Source organism: Arachis ipaensis, chromosome B06 (genome assembly GCF_000816755.2).
Source record: "Arachis ipaensis cultivar K30076 chromosome B06, Araip1.1, whole genome shotgun sequence".
Taxonomy (NCBI): Eukaryota; Viridiplantae; Streptophyta; class Magnoliopsida; order Fabales; family Fabaceae; genus Arachis; species Arachis ipaensis.
Genome location: NC_029790.2, coordinates 19,245,070 through 19,255,488, shown reverse-complemented (window position 1 = coordinate 19,255,488; position 10,419 = coordinate 19,245,070). Strand labels below are relative to the sequence as shown.

At 37.9% G+C, this 10,419-nt stretch overlaps 1 pseudogene; it reads left to right on the top strand.

Annotated features, from left to right (window-relative positions):
- Positions 1,531–9,912, top strand: LOC107646626 (annotated as a pseudogene).

Sequence of the window (10,419 nt, the reverse complement as noted above, 5' to 3'; positions counted from 1 at the left end):
AAAAATATATTATTATATTATTAAATTAAATAAATTAGATTAATAATTAAAAATATTAGTTAAAAATAATAAATTCTGTAGTACTTAGACATGCAATTTTTTCTTGCCCATTGATCCACACATTTTTTATGGAAGAGATGGGAACATGTCTAACTTTCTCTTTGCTTTTGTACTTGTTCAAGTAAATGCAGCACTCCTATTATCACACCAACCATAACTAATTTGTTGCTTTAATTTAATATTACAAAATTACTAATAATATAGATGGGATCAGGATTATTAATAATAATTTATTTTTTATATATTATCATCACGTAAATATATTTGTTACATTAGTTAGTTTTGTAAAAAAAAAATAGTTATATTATAATATCTTTCTTTTTATTTATATGTACAGAGTAGATAAATTAATAAATTCATTATTACTTACTTGATTTTGATTGATGAATATTCGAGAACAATTATTATGATTGCAATGATCCAAGGCATGATGATCATGAACTTGTTTAGGTCTCCAATTCGGAATATCAGACACCCACTGCAACATTTATATATATCTGTGGGTATTTTTTAAGGGAAGTTTTTAAAAATTTTCACAATATATTTGATATATGATATTTTGATAAACTCCCACAAACTAACAATAAACTCCACTGTTATAATTACCTAATAATTAAAACTACTTTAAAATTAAATAAAACACCAGAAACGAGTACGTACTCCGTACTCAAAGAGAATGAGAGAAGGAGAGAGAGAAGGAGAGAGCGGGAACGAGTGTTTGAAGGCGAAACACAGTGAGGATGGCGGCCATGCCGTCGAAAGAAATAAGGGGGAGAGTGTGGATGGGGGTGCATCCGGTGCCAAGGAGGGTTTTTCATGAGAGGGTTTTTCAAATCCTACAAAGATCTCCCTTAAAGATAAAGTCATTGGTCCAGAGAAATCGAAGGCGTTTGCACTTGCAGGATCTTTATCTGGGGATAGCATAGCCACGGTGGTGGGCAAGCAGGGCGATTTCCAACCTCCATGTGTAAACTTCACTGAAGAAGCCAAGCTTTGTTTGGCAGAGCCTTATCGAGAAGCTTTAGTGATCAAGGTTCTTGATAAAAATTATAGTTACACAGCTCTTTCACACAAGTTTCGGATGGTTTGGCGCATCAAAAGTGGCTTTGATCTGCTTGATGTGGGGTTTGGGTACTTCATGGTAAAATTCGATGCATGTGAAAATCGTGAGAAGGTCATGCTTGGTGGCCCGTGGTTGATTGAGGGGCACTATGGGTTCGAATTTTGGGGCTCCCAATCTGGTGCTATCAGGAACAGGCCATGATGCGTATTGCTTCTGCAATAGGAGTTTCCATCAAAGTGGACTTAGCCACTAAGTTGGCTGAGAGAGGACGATATGCCCGAGTATGTGTTCAAATAAATTTAGGACTGCCAGTGATCAAGCATATCATTGTGGAAGGCGTAACTCATGTAGTGGAGTATAAAAATTTAAATTTAATTTGTAACTCTTGTGCACGTTATGGTCACGATATGGCACAGTGCTTAGGTAGAGACTCTAGGGAAGGAAAAAGTGTTGATTCCGATGCCACCAAGCCACGGGACGGTACAAAGGCAGTGCCACATCCTGAGACCAAAAGTCACAATTCAAATGAAGTAGAACCTAATGTGGTAGGTGGCGTTACTGGCGAGAATCCTGCATCGAATTTGCAAGAGGATTTGGAGGCTAATAATTTGGAAGGAAATAATGTTGAGGAGGCTTGCATGCATGATGAACCAGGCTGGGAGCAAGTTGTGAGGAAAGGTAAAACCAAGCTGGGTCAGAAGCAATCTAACAAGGTCCAAAGAGGCATTCAATCCAGAACCGATTCGGGTAGAGTAATCAGGTCCACCATTCACTTCTCTCACACAAATGGATCCAGCTCCTATCGCGCTAGGGTCGGGTCACGAGTCAAGGTCGGACACAGCGCTTTCCGTGTTGGTGAGACGTCGATCTCCTCAACCCGACACACCCCAGTGTCTTGCGGGTCCTCTCTCCAGAAACGACCAAGGCCGGGGTCCCTACAGAGCTTGCCAGTTGAGAAGAATGGAGGCACGGTGGTGGAAGCATCGTCATGTCTTCCTGCAACCGTGAAGGAGGGTGTTACCGTGGCGGTTCCATTGGAGAAGGAAGGCGCATTGCCGACTGTTACTACGTCGGTAGGCGAGATTAAAGAGATATTCCATGGAGATCCGGCAAACCTGAAGGTCACGGGAGTCACTTCCGCTGGACAAGCCTCGGTTTGAGGTTGGTGAAGTACTTTGATTTCCTTGTTTTATATTTTTATATTTTATATTATGGATAGTTTAAATATAATAGCTTGGAATATTAGGGGTGCTTCTAATAAGTTAGCCCGGGTGAATTGTAAAGAGCTGGTTAGAAAATTTAAACCTGTAATTTTTATTGTGGTTGAAACTCACTGTCCTTTTCAACACTTGAAACTGTTCTGGAAAAGACTTGATTATCACCCTATTGGTATAGTGGAGGCGTCAGGACATAAGGGGGGTATCTGGTTCCTTTCTGCAATACAGAGTGTTCACTGCAAATGGGTTGATGCTTTCGATCAGTGTGTTACAGTTGAGGTTCAGGTAAATAATGTGATTTGGAGGTGCAGTGGTATCTATGGTAGTCCTCAATTTAATACCAGAGTTCTGCTATGGGATTATCTTGTTACTCACTCTTCGTCTTTCTGCGGGCCATGGATTGCTCTTGGTGATTTTAATGAAGTACTATTCTTTCATGAATCTAAGGGTTGCCTCTTCTCGAGTCGTCATGCAGATTGGCTTGCTGCTTCTCTAGGGGATAGTAATCTGTTTGACTTGAAGACTATTGGAAGACAGTTTTCTTGGTACAGAAGGGTTAAAAATGGTGTTGAGGTGGCGAAAAAATTTGACCGGGTTTGTATCAATAGTGGCTGGCTATCTCTCTTTCCAGAGGCTTACGCAGAAATTTTAAATAGGCTTCAGTCTGATCATTGTCCTATCCTAGTATGCTGTACAGGTCGTCCCCAACCGAAAAAGAATAGACCTTTTCGGTTTATTGCAGCTTGGGCAACTCATCCGAGGTACAGAGATATTGTGAACCAGTCATGGCAGGCTGGCTACAGAGAGATGCATGGCAAGCTTTCAGAAGTGCAGAAGAACTCTTTGGAGTTTAATTCTAAAGTGTTCGGCAATATTTTCGTTAGGAAATGCAAATTGGAGAGACAGATTAATTTCCTTCAGAAGCGACTTGAAGTAATGGAAGATTTGTCTATGCGGCAAAAAGAAAAACAGCTGATTGAGGAATTTAATAACACGCTTGTGCAGGAGAAACTTCTATGGTTTCAAAAATCCAGAGAGCAGTGGGTAAAATTTGGGGATAGAAATACTAAGTTCTTTCATGTCCAGACTCTTGTGCGGAGAAAGCATAATAAGATTCATGGTCTCTTTCTTCAAGATGGGGTGTGGGAAACGGACCCGGATGTCCTTAGAAGGGAAGCTGAATCCTTCTATAAACGCCTATTCTGCCAGTCGGAGGATGTAGACTTAGGTTGTCTTGGTGATGTGCCGCTGCCTTTCCTGAATGATGAAGCATGTTGTAGCCTCACAGTGCCAGTTACTCTGGAAGAAGTTAAGTCGGCTGTTTTCAGTATGCATTCTTTTAAGGCGCCGGGCCCTGATGGGTTTCAGGCTTTCTTCTTTAAAGAATACTGGAAGATTGTTAGTTTTGATGTTTGGACTATGGTTCGTCATGCGTTCTCTGGTTTGGATATAGATCCAAGGATGATGGAAACTCTTGTGGTTCTTATTCGGAAGGTAGAAAACCCGGTTTCCATGAAGGATTTCTGACCAATTAGTCTCTGTAATGTGGTTTACAAAGTTATAACGAAGGTCCTGGTCAATAGACTTCGTCCCCATCTCAAAGAGATTATTGGGTCCCTTCAAGGAGGGTTTATCCCAGGAAGAGGAACCCCAGACCACATCATTGTAGCACAAGAGGTTCTCCATTTCATGAAGAAGACAAAGTCAAAGAAAGGCACCCTAGCCTTTAAGATTGATTTGGAGAAAGCGTACGATAGAGTGGATTGGGGATTTCTAAAACAAACCCTGGTGAGTTTTGGCTGTCCTCCTCCGACAGTCAATCTGATTATGCGTTGTGTCACTGCTTTCTCACTGTCTATCCTCTGGAATAGGGATAGATTAAATAGCTTTACTCTGAGCAGGGGTCTTAGGCAAGGAGATCCTATATCACTGTATTTGTTTGTGTTGTGTATGGAGAGATTGTCCTGTTCTATTAATCAGTAAGCTGATAAGGGCTTGTGGAAGCCGGTTTCGGTTTCTAGAGGGGGTCCAAGAATTTCTCATTTGATGTTTGCCGATGATTTGCTTCTTTTCTGTAAAGCTGAAAAACAGCAAGTTCAAACTGTAATGGTAGCTTTGGAAAATTTCTGCAGAGCCTCTGGGATGAAGGTTGATGTGGAAAAATCTAAAGCGCTATGCTCCAGGAATATTTCAGCGACAAGAAAAGAGATTTTCACTGGAGTCTCCTCCATCAGATTCATCCAGAACTTGGGCAAGTATTTAGGGGTGAACCTTAATCACTCTCGGGTGACACTCGCAACTTTCAACGATATTTTGGACAAGATTCGGGGAAGGCTAGCCAGCTGGAAAGGGAGATTGCTTAATAAGGCAGGCAGACTCTGTTTGCTCAACTCGGTAGTGACTGCGATTCCTACTTATCGCATGTAAGTATCTCTCTTCCCTAAAGGGGTAACTAATAAGATAGAATCCATGATGCGAAACTTTCTATGGAAGGGTCAAGCTGATGGTAGAGGCCTGAATCTAGTTAACTGGAAAGTGTTGGTCACTCCTAAGAAGTTTGGAGGTCTGGGAATTAGAGATCCTTTTTGTGCCAATATTGCTCTTCTTGAAAAACTAGTTTTGGCAACTTTTTCACCATCGCGACAAGCTATGGGTTCAACTGTTGACGGAGAAATACCATTCTTCTAAGGATGATTGTTTTAGTCGGTCTCGAGGAAGGGGATCTTATGTTTGAAAGAGTATATGTCGAGTTTGGGATATCCTGAAGGAAGGTTTTAGTTGGTGCATTGGGGATTTGGAACAGAACTTTTAGTTTTCTAAATGGAGAAGAGAGGGGCGACTGTGTCAGGAGATGGATTATGTTCACATTTCTGATTCGGATCTCAGGATCTTGGACCTTTGGTCATCTGGATAGTGGAACCTTGAGAATATCTATTCTCCTCTAAATCAGTCTCTGCAAAGCAACATTAACTCTTACAACCCAGATGTTCAAGCTGGTTCAGAAGTTGGTTGGTGTTGGACTGGTGCGGCCTCAAAGGTTTATGATGCTCATAGTGGTTATTTGTGACTCAGTAAGAAGATGTTTAGTTGGGAGGATATGGGTAATTGACTTTGGCTTTGGTGTCAACATGTTCCGGAAAAGCACAAATTTTTGGCCTGGCTATGTCTTCGAGAGGCTCTTCCTACTGCTGCATTTCATTTTAGGAGGGGCATTTCGCACGTGGATAGCTGTCCACGATGTTTCTCAGGTCAGGAATCGGTTTTACATTGTATTCGGGATTGTCTAAAAGCCCAACTTGTTTGGCAAGCCTTAGGGATCTCCGATCAACCAGTGGATTTGATGAGTTGGTTCTTACATAATAGCAAACAGCGCCCCTTTAGATTCTTTTCTGGTCTCTGGTGGATTTGGTGTTCGAGAAATAACGAGATCTTTCATCCTCATGAGCATTGGACCACAAATAAGGTGATTGGTATGGCTTTGTCCTTAGAAAAGGAGCTCCGAAATATTTTTGAGTTGCAACGACTATCTATCCTCTCAACCATTAGTGGCTCTTGGATTCCCTCCCTTAGTGGGTACCTTTAAGATTAATTGTGATGCTAGCTATCCTGGCAGTGGTGCTCGAGTTGGTTTTGCTTGTGTTAGCAGAGATTGGAAGGGAAGGTGGCAACGAGGCTGTCTGGGAACAATTGAGAGTCGTAGCATTTTGCAAGGAGTTGTTTGCTATTTGGAGAGGCTTTCTTTTAGCATGGGACTCGGGACAAAGAGACATTATATGTGAGACAGACTGTGTGGAGGCTTTTACTATTGTCAATAATTTACAAGATTGCTCTGGGTTTATTGATCCTTTAGTGTTAAAAATCCGAGATATCATGTCTTGAAAATGGCGTGCTGATCTTGAGAGATGCAAATACAGTAGCAGACATCATGGCAAAGACTGCAATGAGGACTATTTCTCCCCAAGTAGAGCTTCCATTGCCTTGGAAGGAGTTTGAGAGTAGTATTCAGCGAGACTGTCTTTCTTATGCAATTTCTTGTTTTTTTTTCTTTCTTCATTTTTGTTTATTTTCTTTTAAGTCACAAAAAAAAAAAAACCGGAAGAGAGAACCGAAGAGGGAGAGCTTATCGAAACCCTAAACTTGCGATAGACATCTCCATCCTGCCATTGCCGCCGTCGCCGTCGCTAGAGTTCATCTCCTTTCTGCTTTTGCCATAAAGCTATTGAGATCGAGCCAAGGCACCTCCTTCATCAACGCGTTTCCAGATCTAATCGCAAAGCATTTGAGATTGAGAGAAAGTGCCTCTTCGGTCAACTCTTCTCCGCCAATGACGCTCGTATTCTCCATCGGCATTCTATCCCTTCCGTATGTTCTTCTTTCCACTCATTCTTAGTTTCTGGTTCTCCTTCTCTTTTTCCTCGTTTTTTTTCGTTCGTAGATTATGAATACTTTGCTATGTGATATAACATTCGATGAGTTTTATTATCTCTTAATAGATAACATTGTTTCAAATTCTCAAGCACTCTAAGTGTTTGATGAATTGTTTATTCTCTTAATTGAAATTCTGATAAATTGATTTGCTAATTTTTGAATTTTGATTTCATGAAACTCTTTAATTTTGATACTAATGTATATATTTAAAATCCTGATAAATTGATTTTATTTAGAAACAGCTATATTGTATGAGGTGTTTGTTAAATCTCAGATTGGCTATGATCACATAAACTTGCATCTCCTCTGCTGAATGAAGATGATTATCACATGATGCTTAGGTTTTTTCCTAAGACAATTGTGGATATCTTTGCATTGATGTTGGAATCTGCCGGCAGAAAGCTTTCATTTTATAATGTATTTCTGTTTACTTGATAAAAGATGCTGTATTCAATGGTTAGAAATTAAGGATGATGATTTTCTAAATATATGTTACCTAAAAGCAATATAAAAATGAAGTTATGTTAATTGTTCTTTCAGAACCAAGGTTTGAATTTCACTATCAGAGTCCAAAATATGTCAGATACCTTAGAAGGATTAGCTTAGCCCTACACTAGCTTGAAAATTCAAAGCTTGCAATTATGCACATTGGCTGATCTCTCTTTCTTGTGTAACACAGTTTTTAGATCTTTTAGACATACCCTTTGAAGGAAGCATCTGTTCTCTGTTGTGGGATTGGTGATATCTATGGAGAGTGTGGTGACTCACAGGTACATTGACTGACCGTGGATTCGTGTTTCTCATTATGCCTTAATTTCTCAGTTTATTTGGGTGAGTTCCCTCTTTTTTTTATATACTTTGACCACATGATGCATTTTGATTTACTTTACTGTGCTCAAGTGTGAAGTATATTCCCCCACCCTCCCGTGTATTGAGATTCAGATTCTTGTCTAAGTTGAATGATTTTTCTCTAATAATGTAGGTGGCTATGACAAGGAAGAGAAAGCGGCCAGAGCTTATGATCTCGCTGCTTTCAAATACTGGGATCCAACCACTACCACCAACTTTCCGGTAACTACTTTACTATAATTAAGGATCCCCTTTCATTACACAACACCCCCCTCTTTTTTAATCATTTTTCTTTTTACATACAGGTTTCCAACTATGAGAAGGAGCTAGAGGAAGTGAAAAACATGACATGACAAGACTTTGTTGCTTCTCTAAGAAGGTATTTAATAATTTCTACTAATAATATATTTCACACTATTTCTATTTTTGAGATATAATTTATTTTGTTAATAGGAAGAGCAGTGGATTCTCTAGGGGGGCGTCTCTATACAGAGGAGTAACTAGGTATAATATATCTATCACATCTATCTATGCATATTGTACTTTATGTGGCCACATTTAATTTGAGTGTGTGAAAATGATGAAATTGCATGTGTTGTTTAAGGCACCACCAGCATGGGCGATGGCAGGCAAGAATAGGCAGAGTAGCCGGAAACAAAGACCTGTACCTTGGCACTTTAAGAATTTCACCTCCACAGTTTCTTCTTGGTAGGTATTATGGAACCCGTTTGAAGATATTGTGCCAAGAAATCTTCAGACTAAAGCTACACCTGATACAGTAAATAAAGGTTTGAAGACAAAGGGTGTGAAGTAAGTCCTGTTTCATACCTAAGAGAGTTGACTTTGTAGAACCCAATGCATTGGTTTGTATTGGCAAGTATTTGAGTCAATTGTTGTTTGATTTTAATAATTTCATAATGCAGAAAATTGAACTTGCTTTCGTTTGGTAGTGATGATTATTGTGTTATACTCTTATTTATGGCTTACACTCTAGTCTCAAATGTCTTTGTTTATAAAGTATTCTACACTCTACAGTAATAATAATACCAATAATAATAAGGTGAATAATTATGCCAGTGGAATCACTTTAGATAAATGTTTCGCTTTTTAATTTATTTTACCTTTTTTATTTTTTAACAGGATGTTCGTGATTGTCGTGATTTCAGGTACAAAAGAGTAAATCTTGAAGGGCAAGCCCTGAAGCTGAATAGAGCCAAGCTTGAGGCATGCTTAACATGTCCTTTGTGCAATAAATTGTTACAGTACACCTCCTCCTCCTTCTTGCTTTTTTATCTTTCTTTCTTATCTTTCTTTCTCTTTTTTCTTTTTATTTTTAGTTTCGATCGGATTTAATTTTCTTTTATTTGGCCTTGTTGTCTTGGTAAATTCAATACAATTTTTATTTATTATGGTTGTTCTTTGATACATTATTAATTCTTTGTATCTGTTACGATCATCTTTTGGTACAATTTTTTTTTATTTTGTTCACTCTTTGATACATTATTTGTTACTGTCATGTTTTAGTACTTTTCTAATCAATTCTGTGGAAAATATTTGTATCTATCACCTCATATATTTTGATTCATTTTTAGCTGTGTGTCACTGTGAGTATGTTCCATGCAGCATGTAATGTGAGTTGAATCTGTGTTTGTTGAATAACAGTTTGCATAGATAAGAAGCTAATAGATGAGTAATTAAAGCATTGTCCAGTATGCAATGCTGACTTGGGTTGTTCTCCACTTGATAAATTAAGGTACCCACCACCATCAATGGCTAATTTTACTCTTATTATCACATGGTTATTATTTTGTATCATCACTTTATTTATTTATATTTCGATGAATGTCAGGGCTAATGATTTAGTTAAGCTAGAAGATTTAAATAAAACATGTTTGAGAACTTTTTATGTGCTAAGATTGATGTACAATTAGTATGGAAACTATGCAGTGTTTCTTTTGTACTCTCTGCCTTATTCTCAATTTGAGTGGTGAATGTTATTTGTCTTGTTCAATGCTGATAAAGCTTGGGACACTAAGGAAGCTGAATTGCTGGTAGTTTCTTTGGCAAAATGTTTTATAGGTTTGGAATTTTGGACATGTTCTTAAAGTTGTGTAGTTCATAGAATATTTTTTCATTCTTGGATCTGGATTGTATATTTGAGACTTTTATGTAATTAGATGATATTGAAATATTGAAATTGTTTTATTTTACTTTTTAAAGAAAACAGTAATAGTTATGTAAAACAATACAATATGCAATTATGTTTGGAACTATTGACATTGAGAATTTTTTTTTATATATATAGAATTTTGTCTTATATTGAAGAATTGTATTATAAAAGATTTACTTTTTAAATTTTGATATTAACAAATAAATTTCTAATTTGATAGTATGTAAATGAGATGAGATTAATGAGTAATTTGAAATTAAAAATAAATAAATAATTATAGGATTTGTAAATGTTTGAAAATCTCACAAAATAATTAATTTTTGTTAAATTAAAAAATCAGTTTGTGGGGGGTTTCAAACTGCCAGAAAAATGATTTAAAATTACCACAAAAGTCTAGTATAAAACCTCCACTAAACATATACAAAACAGTGACACCCCTCCTCCACTAAACTCCCACAAAAGACTTCGTGGCACCTCAAATTTTCGGAATTTTAGAAATCCCTCAACCATTTGGTGGGGTTATAAATCTCCACAAATAAAAAAAAATCCACAAATAAACAAAAACTTTGTAGTGACCCTTAGCATTAGATTCCATGTTCATGTTATAACCAAGGAAGATACTAATCAAAGGG